Genomic DNA, 14,667 nt, shown 5'->3' on the forward strand with positions numbered 1-14,667 from the left:
AAACAATGTCCCAAAATACGACAGACTGTGAAAATTTCCTGTTGTGTTTTTCAACTGGGAAGAACTGCAAACTTTCTTAGAAGCCGTTCTTCGTAAACATGTCTAGTCGGCGAAGTGCAACGGTTATGCAGGACATTTTCCCGAATTAAAACGCAGGTTGCTTCACTGACAAGAGAGGCCACTTACCGGTAAGGATCGGTTCACTACAGTGCAAGGTGAATATAATTTTCTGCGCCCTCATGAGCTAGAGAGGGGAATCTGCCACTCGTTCGGGGGACCTGCCCGTTAACATACCTCCCCAGTAATCTCAGCATCTAGACCTACCGTCCCCGCCAACCCCATCTCCTGTCATGCCAAGCGCCGGCGTAGCTCCATGATTTCATGATGAACTGGGTGGGTTGACTCACTCAAGCTGCCCTGGCCTTCGTCAGAATTGGTATGTGTTGTTTTGTACATTTCTTAATGCTTCATTTTGTTCAAGGAGTGGAGCTTTAGCCACAATGGAAGCGCTTGATCTAGGTGTCAAACGCATAACTTATCCAGCCCACTGTGTATTAAATTAAGCCCAACCTGCTTTCCTGCATGTTTAATCACTTCTTAAACCGTTCTCGTCTCTGTTCATTCACCTGCTATGCCTGCGGGTGTAGCGATAATGCTATAATGCTTGAAATGCTATAGCGTACTTTCACACGCTAGGCGTCAAGGTCGACTGTAGGGATAGCAGTAATATCACTCGCTTTGTAGTCATCTCTACATACATTTCAGTTGAGTAGCTTGTATTATATACGTGCTTCCTTTTATGAAAGCTTTTCTACCAATGGAAAATTTATTAGTACGTACGAAGCAATTGCTAACTAAACACAACGTTTAGATAACACTTCTTTTTTGAGGACCTCTCTACTTGTTTAAAACAGGTAAATCGTTCTTGTCTTGTAACAGACAGTTGCCACCGTGTCGTGCTAGCTGTAACATAAAAGAATGTAAACTGTTCGTTGCATTTCATGCAATTGTGCCTTTGTGCTGAACTAAGCACTCTCATTTGAGTGTCTTAGAGGCTGTTCTATCCTTACTTATCACGTTTCAAAAAATGGTATCCTGATGTACATACACTGGAAACCCAATAAAACGTAGTAATATCTAGGCTCATGATTGACAGGAAATTATAACACAATTGCACTTGTCCGGTTTCGAGAAAATATGTGACCAGTATGCAAGTGTATTAATTAAAAGAATCATTTTTGTGGAGTTGCGTGTTACGCTATGTTGCTTTGGAGCGCACCTCTGCAAAACTGTGAACTGTGTGTTCTCGTGGAGAACTCAAGTTCTTTCATTTAATTATGGAACTTTTCATACTGCACTTGTTTGTGCTTTGTACGAACATCTCTTGTTGTACGGGCTAGTTTGCAGAACGGTGAAGGTGCGTCTGGTGCTGACCCTTATGCAGTGATCTTCGGCGCCTCGTGAGAGATATATATATCTCAAGAGGCACTGACGGTCACTGAAAAAGGGTCAGCCCCAGACGCACCTATATATATATATATATATATATATATATATATATATATATATATATATATATATATATATATATATATATATATATATATATATATATTGGCCATGCGACGAAGGGGATAGCCGGTTAGACGGTTCCTCACAACGGAGTCAACCAGTTCTATGCATAATAAAGCATTGCGAATCAGGCACCTATATTTTCGGGAAGCAACATTTCACAATACCGAAGAGGCAGACAAAATACAGATAAAAAGCACTTTTCAATGAGAAGGATGAAAATAAGAAGAAAAATGAAAAAATGAAGAGCATAAGGGAAAAAGACAGAGAGGAGTGCGCATGGTAGAGCTTGATCGGCATTAACCTGAGCTGTCAGTGTTCATGGCGACGGCATTTTTCTGTGTTTTCGTATCAATTGCTCCTTTTTTCCTCACTTAAACACACCGTTACAAGAAAACGGCTTTTATATGCCAAGTTATGTCACTTTATTTATTTTATTTGCCGTCTACAGACAAATCCTTCTATAATACCGTCTTTCTACTGTTGCTATAAGTTGACGTTATACTTATGTGCCCCGGGACGGAGTGCCCCTGTCTTCAAACATCGGCTTAGAGGCCCATCAACCGAAAAATGAAGTGTGCAGTGTAGACGAAAAACAAATTATGTCTATCGGAACCGCTCAATGGCAATGGCATAAGGGGAAACAAAATCGATGGGAGATGGAAGGGAACAAGTAATTACGCGCACATGGTTATAGACAGACGTACAGGACATGAGCTGCGTAAGCAGCCACTACTGCTCCACTGACTTCAGGAAAATCATTCGGACTGTTGTACTTATGATTGTTTTGCGCGTGATGATACTGTTTTTCTTAAAGCAAAGAAAAAGGCAAGGCTGAGGGAGCCCGTTTAACTTGATGATCTTTTCCCGGTTTTTTCCCAGGTCGGTGTATAGACGCACATGTTAATAGGTTAGATACAAACTGTGATCCAAGCAATGTCGGCGGAAATGCGTGCGCATGTGTCCAGCGCACGTATTGTGACGTTGCACACGATCCGTGAAACAGTGCTACCAAGATATTTCATTCCTAAATATTTAGGCGTGCAATTGACGTGGTGCGATGTGAAGTGGCTGACGTGATACTTCGATGAGGCTGTACTTCTGCAAGCGCTCCATCATTTTATACCGGAGTGCTTATAGCAGAAGTACAAGATAGTGTTTTCAACATAGAATGGTATGACCCAGAGAGCAATAGACATTAAATGAGAGGGAGATATGAATTTGTCGAGATCTAGCAGGTTAAGTTGCGCATTTCTTTCGCGAATCAAAGGAGTTAGGTTATGACCCTGGCTAGTGCGTTGCGGTGCCCAATTTTCGAGATAATGCGCACAAAGTTTGGCAAAACGACAGAGAAGTTGAGACTCAAGCACTTGTGGCTAAGCTTATCATAGTATCATTGCCGAGCATTAAGCGCCATTTCACGAAATTGGATGTCACCGAAGAATCCAACGCTCATCGTAGTGGAGAAACAACTGACACGCCTATTGAATGTAAAATGACTGGGAAAACAGTAGATTGCTACGAAAACACTGAAATCAAATGAAAAGTACACGCATGTGCACGCATGTGAACGCTTGGTTATAGCCAACCGTCCGGCGTAATTAACGAGGACGCGTCTCTGATATCGAAGGCCGAACTTCCAGCGTATTCAAGAGGAAGGTAGCTTGGGATGCGTGTGAAATGTGGGGCGCTAGAACTGAACTAAACAACAATGTTGAGGGCAGCTGCCTCCCCCTCCCCTTGACCCTACTGGCTTCGCTTTGTATAGTGGGTCATCTGTGAGGGCGTCAGATGTGATGGGCGTGAGTTCGCGAGAGTGGGTGGCCTGCTCTGGTTTCCTCCATTGGGGGCCTTATGGAGGAGGGAACGAATGGGGCACTTCAAATGCGCAAGAGGCCTCCTTTTCGTATGCGTTTCTTGCTTCCCGTCTTTCTTTCACCCGCTACTGCTTCTTGTCATTTTTCAAGGCGAGAACTGGTATGTCTATTTGGTGCAGGCTGCAAGAAGTTTGAGTGCGGCTATCTGCCATGTGACATCAGCTGTAGGACCACACGAGTACACCGCGCGCGTGCTTGCTAGGGAAAGGCCAATTTAATATGCCACTCTTAATGTCCTGCTCAAGATTCTTCAATAGCGTAAGACACGATTTCTCTAACAGAGGGTGCAGAATATTCTACTGAATTGTAGTGTCTATGCCTTCGGTACGCTCTTGAAAAATTAAGTTAGAAAAAGGTAGTAATGGGCACAGTTGCTCAGCTTATCACCAACAATTTTGTCTTCACTAGCTGTTTACTACCTTAGATAATTCACACTTACATGGTGCAGCCTTTACTAGGCAGTTACTTGGTTTCATACATAAGTTAGTAAAGTACACTAACCTGCCACGCCCGTGGCCTATGATGCTGTGTAGGGTCTGTCTTAATGGGATGCTTAAACTATAGTCCCTATCATTAGGTTGGAATAATAGTGCTTCGCTGTGGCGCACGTATGTGCATATTACAGGTTATGCAAATGTACGTTCGTGAATTCGTTTATGCGTCCAAATATACCAGTGCCCACCGGCAACACTGTACTTTTAAAGGATACGGCTATACGCACCCATAAAATCTTCCTCAGAAACATGTCACGTAGTCTACCGTTAATTGTGTTGTGCGATGCGCTGTTCCCCTTGGTCATTCGTTACTTTCTGTGCAGTACAGTTCATTACATGCAGCCTAGATCCTGCCAAGCACGCCTCTTGCGTCCCAGCATTTGATTGATGTTAAATGAATCAAATTCTGGGGAATTTCGCTCCTCTCGTTTTCTTGCGTACATTTGGAACTGAAGCAACCTATTAATTTTATTGCAGTAGATGTGCCAATTCTAAACAAATCAAGTCCCACTAAATTGGGTATAAGATGCCACTATATTGCTGCCAGTATTATTCATGGTTTGTAAGCTCACTAACTGTGTTTCTAGTCTGCTACACGTACGCTCATGGCACGTACCTGAAGAAAAAACTAATCGATTGCCCAGGTACTGAGGTTCATGTTCGGGAAAACATGGGGCACATCTCTGCTCTCCATGCATCAGTTGTACAGAGCTGTATTCCTGGCATATCTAGGCAACAGTCGTCCAGTGTTGTCCAGTACGTGCAAGTCAAATGCTCGCTCATTGGAGAGCTTACAGCGCCAAGCATTTCGCGCGTGTTTATGACCTCCTTGCCGCGCGTGAACGCCTGCAACAATTGTGCTCAGCAAAGATCATCCCTCCCAAAACAACGCTGCTTTGGATTGCCTCAGGACGCATATCCGTCTTTCCCGCGTCCCGGATAATCACTTGTTGTTCTTGCCCTCACAGAGACCCTGTGCAACGTTTTCTTACGTTAGCATCACCCATACGGATTGTCTTCCATCAGGATACACGCCAGAAGCAAGGACTTATTTGTCGTTGCAGAATCTCCTACAGCTTCAGGTGCACTTGAGTATTCCTGTGTAAAGGAGAAGGCCAGTCACACAGAAATAGGTCTAAAACAGATGACGCTGCTAAAGATCAATGAGACGCACGGGGACCGAATACACATCTATACCGATGATTCGGTCTCGTGTACCAGCTATTCAGGTTCCTTTGTCGTTCCGGCTACGAAAACTACAATAAAATTGAAACTGTCACACATAGCAGCATCAACGGCAGAAGAAGGTGCTACCATGTGTGCTGCCGTCAAATGCCTTCTGCAAAAGACACCACATAAATGGCTAATGTTCTGCAACTTTACGGCACGCCTCACAATCTGCATTTTGCCCTATATCACAGGAGAAAGGAGCAGCTCACATATGAAATAAGATATGACTATCATCAAGCTATCGCTAAAGGGCATCAAATTATAATCCAGTGGCTACCTAAACATACCGTCGTTGCTGGTATAGACTTCGCCGACGAAGCCCCTTGGTATGCCCTTCAGGCCGCCCGACCAGTTCCAATCCTCTAATCGAGAACGGACGCTGCAAGAAAGCTTGATATCGTGGCTAAAACTACGACACACAAATACTGATCCTCTCCCAACCTCCAGAAGTGCCATCTTCGTAGATTTGATGCATCCCTAATAATACAAGTGTGAATAAATGTTTGCCGCTCTGAGGCGACGGTATTGAGCCGCCTCTGGCTCGGCGTAGCATTTACGAATTTCTACTCGTTCCGCATTTGAATTGGGGGCACGGCCATGCGCGACTCCTGTGGAACTATAGAAACGACTGAACACATCCTAAGTCTCTGTCCACAGTACGACATCGAACGTGTAGCTAGCTCTCCGGACAGCGTTTAACTGACTGCACTCTAGACCACTTTCGGAATTGAAGATCCTTATACCAAGGCCGTATGCGTCGATGGCGCAGTAAGCCATGAAAGCGTTGTTGCAGTACCTCAAGTCGGCAGGTCTTGGCGACCGTCTTTAAATTCGGTGCGAAACTTTAAGAGTGCGCGAAAGTGTGCTCTCTCTATCGCCTCTGTTGCCATTTTTTTTTAATCCCTATACCTTTTTCCTCACGGCAGGGCAGGAAACCGGACGCGCCTGTGGTTAACTCCATGCCTTTCCTCTCTTTTTCTCTCCGTTCGCTAGTAAATGCTTTTACCTGCGGTGTTATGACGTGAGGTTATTAGAGTCTTAATGCGCTTTGCGACAAGGCGTTCCAAGCTTTTAATTAATAACGGCCGCGGCCTTCTTTTAAGCGTGTATGTCGAGTCAGGGAAGTTTGCTGCACCAGCGGTGCAGAGGGCAACCCACTATTGCTTTGAAGTTGATTGCGATATAAAAATAGATTTGCATTAGGTGTTTTTCAGTTTATCATTTCATAATATCACAGCCAAATAGTCCAATTCTGTACAACCGCTCCTTCTGAGATCGTCACTGGGCTTACTGTTGCGTTCGCGGTAGCTTAACTCATCCCACATTATGTACCGTGGCTAAGCCCGCTGAGCTTCGACATCATGGTCGGGTGTCCTTTTTTAGCTAAGAATCTGGTTTTATTCAAAGTAGAGATGCCCTTACTTGGTATAACAATAATTTTTTGTAGCAACTGAACTTGAGAAAAAAATGTTGCCTGTAAATCGATAGCGCCATATAGCATGATCACCCTATTAGGATTCTCGTGCTGTGTTCGGGGTTCGAAATCGAGCGTCACTTTAAAGGTGGTCGCTTCCTCACGCCAACGGAGCAGCCAAAATGCTCTCGCACCCCTGCGCTATTGAGGCGTCCCACCAATTCACCTTAGCATACCCACGCCACTATCCATCTTTGTCGCCGAGAGTTGTTTGCTGGTTGCCAGTCGAGGCTGGGAGGTTGAAGTTGCACACACACGTTTATTCTTCATTTGCACCGTATGCAGTAAGGCACAGAAGCTTAGAGCATTAAACTGGTGCTATCATCGTAGCACGTTAAATCTGAGTAGTCTACATGACCTAGTCGACGAAGAGAGCTACATAGTAAACGTGGTACCTTTCATGGTATCAGGAAGCTCTCACGACACAATGAAGAGGTATTTTTAAAACAATTGCTTTCCTCAATGTCCCTAGTCAAGGAAATCCGATGACGTTATCCCGGCCAATCAGAGGAGTTGAATATTTCACAGCAATGCAACCATGATGGCACAGCATCCTTGCGGCCCATGGTGTAATGACGTGGCAATCACGAAGCAAGGATCGATGTCGTTTCAACACAAGCCGTCGGATGTTGCCTCCTTGCAGCAATGAGAGGAGCCAGGCAAAGACAGTCGTTACCTCTTTCAAAGAAGGTGGTGGTGGTTGACTAGTTGGAGCGAGCTCCTTTCTGTACCCGTCGATAGCCTGCTCTGGACGCCAGGACAGACTTTGACTCTCCATGTCTAGCCGCGCGCAGGGTAATAGGCGTCGGTTCGAGTGATATCCAAGTAGAATATGTTTGCCATTTCGAGACGGAACAACTCGATATGAGAGGGAGTGAATGAATAAAATGTATACTTTCAACGCGGATAGTAGGAGACGAAAAATGCGAGTTCCGTTGCTGACGTCACCGTAGCGCAGCTCGCACCACTTTGATTTGTACTGCACGAGGTCCATAAACACTCCAACGGATGTTTAAATTGAAGGATTTTTGTTCGCACAACTACACATTATGTCCATAGCAGCTCATCGTTTCGATTGTTTCACTACTACGCCAATATGCACCTCGCTCCCGTTCTCTCATCCCCCCGTCAGCAGCGAGACTGACTGGACAGCCTGGCTCAGTTCCGGGGACGTCGACCGACAATTGGAACTGGTGGACTGGGCGGAAAAGGCCAAGCAGGCCCAGGGCCTTACTTGAGCCCTAACGCTCAGCCACGTCCCTCTTTACCCTTCCCCCTTTCAATAAAGTTTATCACCACCACCACCACCACGCCAATATGGAGAATAACCTTGTAATCGGTTTGAAAAACCTATTGTAGGTTGTAAATACATCCTCTGATGTTTTCATTGAGTGTTCGTTAGAAATGGTGATGTCTTGAGTACATGCATGGACACCGTTTCCACTAATAATTGTGATACAGGATTTTCCACTCTGAGCACATCTAAGATCAGCGTTGTGCTGATACGGGAAGCTTAAAATTGTCAGTTTATCATTAGTGTCCTATTTGCTCGCATCGATATTCAGTTGTGGCTTCACGCTAAGCGGTGCGAAAATTCGCGCACTATTTTACTTTCGATGCCAATATCAGTTCTATAGGTATTTGAACTTACACTAATGAATAACGTTGTCCGCGCTAGAACTTCAAATAGTAAATGTGGAATGTCTGCGAATGTGTCTGGCTTTGAAAATAATACAGCCGCCAGGGTGAAACATCCAAAGCAATAAGTTCGACTTACAGTAGACTGTATATTTAAGTGGTAACCATAAAGGTGGGAACGAAACACAACAACATCTTAGCTCAATCACTAACATTTGAGGCCGATTTCGCAAAGCTTTTCGTTCGTAAGTGCTGTTTGCTATTCTCCGGCAACTTTTAATAGTATTATTTCTTGCATTGCGATCTGCTGCGTTTTTTCTCTCACGGACACTTATAGCGTGAGAGCGTTTCCGTGAAGACAGGCCCCGATTTCTTATTCTGGCAGTTACTTGGCTCCAATTCCTCATTCCAATTACTAATCAAATTATTTAACAAAACAATAAAATCTCGCACTTAACCCTTCTGAAATGTGTAATCATAAAATAACTTTCTCACTTTCGAGTATAAAGGCACGACGCTTGCCTGGGAAAATGAGCATTTGATTGCTCTTTAAAACTACGTCATTGCGCGGAGCATTGTCGCTTATGCAACATATATTTCTTACATTCTTAGAGCAGTTCTGCAGGAGATGGTGGTACTGGGATTCTGAGGCCGACTGCGTGGAAGGCTTCGGAGCCTTTTTGCTCGAACAAGGCCATGCGGGACCGGCCATCGTCCTTGCAGCTATCAGCGCACTGATCGGTCTGTACCACCGCGATTTGTTTAGACAGGTAGTGACACGCATCGTTTTTGTTGTCTAAAATATGCACTGATGAGAAGATTAGGCCACCGAACGCCAGATATCGCAGTCGCCAAAAATTAACTCTAGCAGTGTAGAAAACACTATAAAAAATAGAAAATACGAAAGGCACAAAATAAACTGCTAGCCGGTATACACATTTTGTCGCGGGAATATTCTGTAGCTTCGCCATGAGAATGTTCAATTCTTCTTTATTTTTATTCTGCAATGTTCAATTCTTCTTTATTTTTATTCTGCACTTGCGTACCACTTTTTGATGGCTTAGAGAAGTAGCAACACTCATCAACCAAGACACCGTCGTGTGCATATTCGGTTAATTATGCTATACAAGATTCCCGCATCATAATGGCGCATGCACTTCATCACGGTCCCTTCAGGCAGTTCGATAATCTGGGGTGCGATCTTGTATGCGTTCCAAAATAGAACCGAGGCGGTCCGTTCCACTGAGCCGCACACGGTCGGTCAATTTGAGCTGTGACGAAGGTCATGACATCAATTGTGACGTGAGCCGTTGCGACTTGCTGCTGCCAATCATTCCGTGTCGTCTGCTATCGGACGAACACAACGAAACGGACCGCCTATTTCGTGACGTAAAGAACGGACAGCCTACGTTAGATTTTGGAACACGTACAAGATAGCACCCCTGTGGCCCATAACAGAGCGCGAAATATAATATCGTATCTGTACACTAAACACAAATTAAAGGGCACACAGTTAATGTCGCCAGCTTTGTTATGCTTGCGTGGCAGTTTAGTAACTGAAGCCAGATTTAGGAGTAAAAGAAGCATCTTTTAAGAAATATAGATCCTTTATGAAACCGCATATTAATAACTCATTCCAGGGGTATGTCTTGGTAGTACGCATAGTAGCGGCTATCTTCTTATTGGAGCGCAGCCCCTAGGCGCCCGTTGCTGCGGTAACCGTAACCGTTGTCATGTCGTGACCCAGGGAACGAGTACAGCGAATGATGAAAGTGAACGCGGAGCGAAGTGGGAGATGAAAGATGGCGACAGCGAAGAGTGCGCGACGGGAAAAGTGGAGAAGGAGGGTATGGCGAAAGCGTGAGAAGGAAAGCGTGGTGCCGCGCGAAATGGGCTTTGCGGCGACGATGGATACGAAATGGTGCCATAGTAGCCCACGTCGTCTGTATAAAAACAAATCGCTGCGTGAGCGGAGGTTTCTGTGCGGTGGCTGCACCGATTAGCGAGGCCATTGCGCTGCACTTCGCTCCGTTTGCAACGTACCCCACAAAACAAATTGTCTGCGCCAGTGAATATATCGCGAAATCAAAACACGTATAGAGCTGCGCTCGAGTTTTGCCGTAGGCAGTATCGTAATATTCGGTGAATCGGTTACATTCAGTAGGCTTCTAAAATTCTGAAGTGCTCTCGTAAGCAACACTTTGGGGAAGTTCTCTTAAATAGAAAAAAAAATCATAGGTGTCGTAACTGTCCGTGGCTTGCTTTGGCCAGGAGCCGCTGTGTCCTGCCTAGCCTGTGCACGACACCGTTGTGCAAGTTGACGCTGCCGTTCCCGTCGCTGCTTATCTTATTCACACTGCTCTTCCGGAGTCCTAACTATGCCTGTCCTTCTAAAGGCGCTATCGAAACACAATTGAAATCAGTTGCCAGGTGGGTCCTTCTTTTACATACAGAAGTGTAGTGATATCACACTGTGCTTCATATGGTACAGCTGTTCCATCAATGCAAGTACAGCCTATGCAACCGTAATCTTACCGGTAAACGCTTGCGGCGAAGGCTATGTGCGAAAGCGAGCTTTCTGTCACTTTCTTTTTCTGTACCCCGCACGGCTAGCGCCGCGGCTGCCGCGGATGCGAATGCCGTCTGGTGGTGCTGTAAGGAACCCAGCGGTGCTTGAGTCGCGCACCTTCCGATACAATCACGCTAAGCGGCCGCACCTGCAGTAGACGAAGACATGCGCACTAATCTGCCCCAGTCATCCCCCACTCTTGCGCGCGACCATGTGCCCGCTCCACCCTTATGGCGCCCCCCCCCCCCCCCCCCGGCCTTGCTTCCTTGGGAGCGCATCGTGCCACCATGCTTCTCGGCTCATCTTTGCAAGTTTTCACTCGCACCTAAAGCATACGGCGTATGGCTGCAATGTTATCGAGCCTGGACTTTATACGGAACATCACGGTAATGGCGATGTCGATGACGAAGACGTCGGTGGAAATTCACATGGAGTGTCCATGTAATTTCTATCGGAATAAAAACAGTACAGCACCTTCCCTGATAAGTTCTGAGTGGATTCGATGATTCCGCGTTTTTGCAATAATATTTATGAGAAATAATGCAAACTCCGTGTTATTTCTTCAAGCTGTAGTACGGCTCGGTCACAAAAGCAAACCGCATCGCCGGTGCCAAAAGCACGATCACATATAAGCCTAAAGTAGTAACGTAGCCAATACAGCCGAGACCAATAAAATGTACATGAACACAAAGACAGCGCTGCGTCTGCGTCTTCATGTGCCTTCTTCAGTCCTTGTCTCTACGCGCTTCTTTTGTTTTCCAAGATGTGAAACCAAAAAGCCGGCATTGAAACATTAGCGAACCTATACACACCGTAAGGGTAAAACTGAATCCCTCTAGGCTGGTAAATTCCTGTGGGGTGTGCAATTCTAGCAAAACAACTGCATTATTTTTGTGCTAATACGTCGAGTATTAGACGAGAAATTCTAGGTTAGAGTTCAATTTTTTCTACTTCAAACCGGAACACCACTGCCAGTGCGGTATTGTGACGCCACTGATTTCACAGTATGTTCTCGTATTTGAGCCATTGTCGCTCAGCAAATGTTCTTGAATTTGAACTTCAGTCTTTCCAGCTTTTAGAGTACATTGTTGTTCATATTTATTGCTAAAATTTACCTAAGCTCGAGCTGTCACTAGAAAGTTAGGTGACGTCCAGGCAAGCTTGTGCGCAATGGTGAAAGCGGCGGCGCCCGCTTTTAGGTTTCCGTATTTTCTTTCTTAGCAGGTCTCTGCTCTTATTGCCAGTGACAGTGGTTCTGTATAAAGATATGTTTTAACACAGCTGGAAATGTTGCTTTCTTTGTGTCGCTATAAGCCCCATCGGGAGAGTTAAAAAACGTCCTTGAAATATGGCGTAAACTTGACTCCGCGGCATTTGAAGGCTGTAGAGCACATTCTTGACGCAGACGGTGATGACATCTTACGGAACTACCTGGCACTTTGTCAGCTTGCGGCACGGTTGCTGCTGCGAGACCCCTTATTCATAGGAAATAATAGTAACGGGTCTCGGCACTCCTCCCTTACTCTGGAGAAGCCACACCAATGCAAGAAGCCAGATTAATGCAAAGCGTATTGAATTCCCCCTGCCGAGCCTCGTATATATCTTTGTTTGTCAGATATAGGTTCTCGCAGAGGTATAATACAAGTGCTTCTTAAAGGGGTGTACAACAATATAGGCCGTCAATGCTAAGTGGTTGCCTTAGCTAAGCGAAGCCCTACAGAGGTACGAAGCTCGGGAATAATTTTGCAAACATTGCTCTCGTTTTGTATTCATTTGTAATCATCCCTTCTCAGCATTGGCATGAAAGCTGCGGACACCCTGAGAAGAAGCATGAAAACGAATGCGAAAAACGAAAGAAATAATCAGAACGTACGAACCTTGGTGCTTCTATGTTCTTCATCGCTGCTTCAATAATAAATCAACAGACATTCGAAGAAACTGTGACCTTCCATTCTCATAGGACTCAGAAATCACCTGGTAGTTGATAGAACTTGCGCGCACAAAATTAGACAATACATGGCAAAATTTTCGCTGCGCGGTGCTCGTGGGTGTCGGTTACAAATATTATTTACTGTGTTCTACTCAATCAGAAAAGGATAAAAACAGTGTACGCGTATTGAACAATGTGCAGAGCTTGCAGCGGTGAAATCTAAAATGAAACATTTAGGTAGATATAAGGAACGCTGCGCATGTAGTGAGGAACATACTATAAAGAGGTCTTATGATTCTTCAGAACAAACAAGAACGATGCCGCAGGACAGTGGGGAATATAAAAGTGATCGCCCATCCTAAATAAAATGATCGCCCAGATACTTGGACGCAACGACAATGCGCAAATTGAAGGGCATTACTGACTCGTCCTAATTGTCACACGTAGGTCCGAGGTCCTGGCTATGTTCTAAACCGAAGTCTTATGGACAATGCTCTACAACAAGTTAGAGAGAACTATGGCAGGTTACATACCTTTGGTGTCGATCGTATTGGATGCATCATTGTATGCTATGACAGAGTAGGAAAACAAAACGGCGCATTTTTTTCCCACCACATATTTGCACGTTAGAACGAATACATAATATGCAGGAATGCCACCGAAAAAGTCTGAGACTGCTGAATACAGAAAGAGAAAATTTAAGGGCGAAAATAATTCCTAACCGTAAACACGCATCTTCGGACACAACGTTAATGCCAGTTGTACTAGTGCATTCGCTAAAGACGCATAATGAACTTCCTACTCACCTACTTAACACGTATTGCACATTCAACACCTAGTCTTGCGGCGCAGATGGTCTCATAAATTCGGCATGGAAATGGGATTAGCCAGGTGCGCGTTTTATCGCGCTTTGCTGGACCAAATAAAAGTTTATTCACTCACTCACTCAATGAATGAAGCTTCCCATGCTACCGATGTTACGACGCTGCGCCGCAGGTTTGGTGCACAGGATACGACTTGGCGAGGCAATGCACGTCTCATTGGCCGTTATAACAGTAGGGATTGCGACCGTTGCAATGTGTCCAAGAGGCTAACGGCTTTATTTCGCGTGTGCCCATCCTACAGACAGGAACGGCGGGCTATGGCCTCTTCCTTTGCAGGCATCGATACCACGATATTCTCAGTAGACCTAATTTCGGTCTTCCGCTCTACCCGAAATACAATACACAGTAACAGTGAGTGTCATGCAACAATGTTACGTGACCCAGGACTAAGCTCAAGACAACAAATATGCTGTTGTGCTGACGAATAGAATCATCGCATCAATTTTCCTGTCACGTGAAATAGAAATGAAGCACACTACGTGCAGTGTCGTTTACCTTTATAAAGCTTGTATCTATACGTTACGTTAAACACTGTAACGCTCAGTGTTAAAGTGCTTACGTTTACCTATCGCAGAATTTCTTTTTCAACATTACAGCCATGTTCACGGCAAAAGATGATAGGCATGAGATATCTTTGCATCTCCTTGCTTTCTTTCGCACGAACCTAACACCGAAAAGTGAATGTCACGAAATATATTGCACACAATACTAGTTACATAAAGTAAATAAGGCAAAGTTAAATAAGACTGGCTTGTATCCACCTTGGGGAAACACAGAAAGGAGCCTCACTTGTTTGGATGAGGGAGGACATTATATACGCAATTAATGAACACTGAATGTGAAAGAAAGATATTGTGAACACCCATGTTTCCGCGTCGGTTACCAAGGATGTGTGGGTCATTCACTCTGAGCATGGGTCAACGTCCACGTCCACGCTACGACGTCCGCTCCTTGACGGTAGCGGACGTGGTAGCGAACGTATGGCATGTTTAAGCTGCG

At 45.0% G+C, this 14,667-nt stretch overlaps 1 long non-coding RNA gene across 1 annotated transcript in view; it reads right to left on the minus strand.

Annotated features, from left to right (window-relative positions):
• Positions 1–13,521, minus strand: part of LOC135901882 (uncharacterized) — an 80,235-nt gene extending 66,714 nt beyond the window's left edge. The window contains exon 1 of the long non-coding RNA XR_010564299.1: positions 13,318–13,521. This is a non-coding gene — a long non-coding RNA (uncharacterized lncRNA). The remainder of the gene's footprint in view (positions 1–13,317) is intronic.
• Positions 13,522–14,667: the final 1,146 nt, after the last annotated feature.

This window comes from Dermacentor albipictus, chromosome 2, assembly GCF_038994185.2.
Source record: "Dermacentor albipictus isolate Rhodes 1998 colony chromosome 2, USDA_Dalb.pri_finalv2, whole genome shotgun sequence".
Classification (NCBI taxonomy): Eukaryota; Metazoa; Arthropoda; class Arachnida; order Ixodida; family Ixodidae; genus Dermacentor; species Dermacentor albipictus.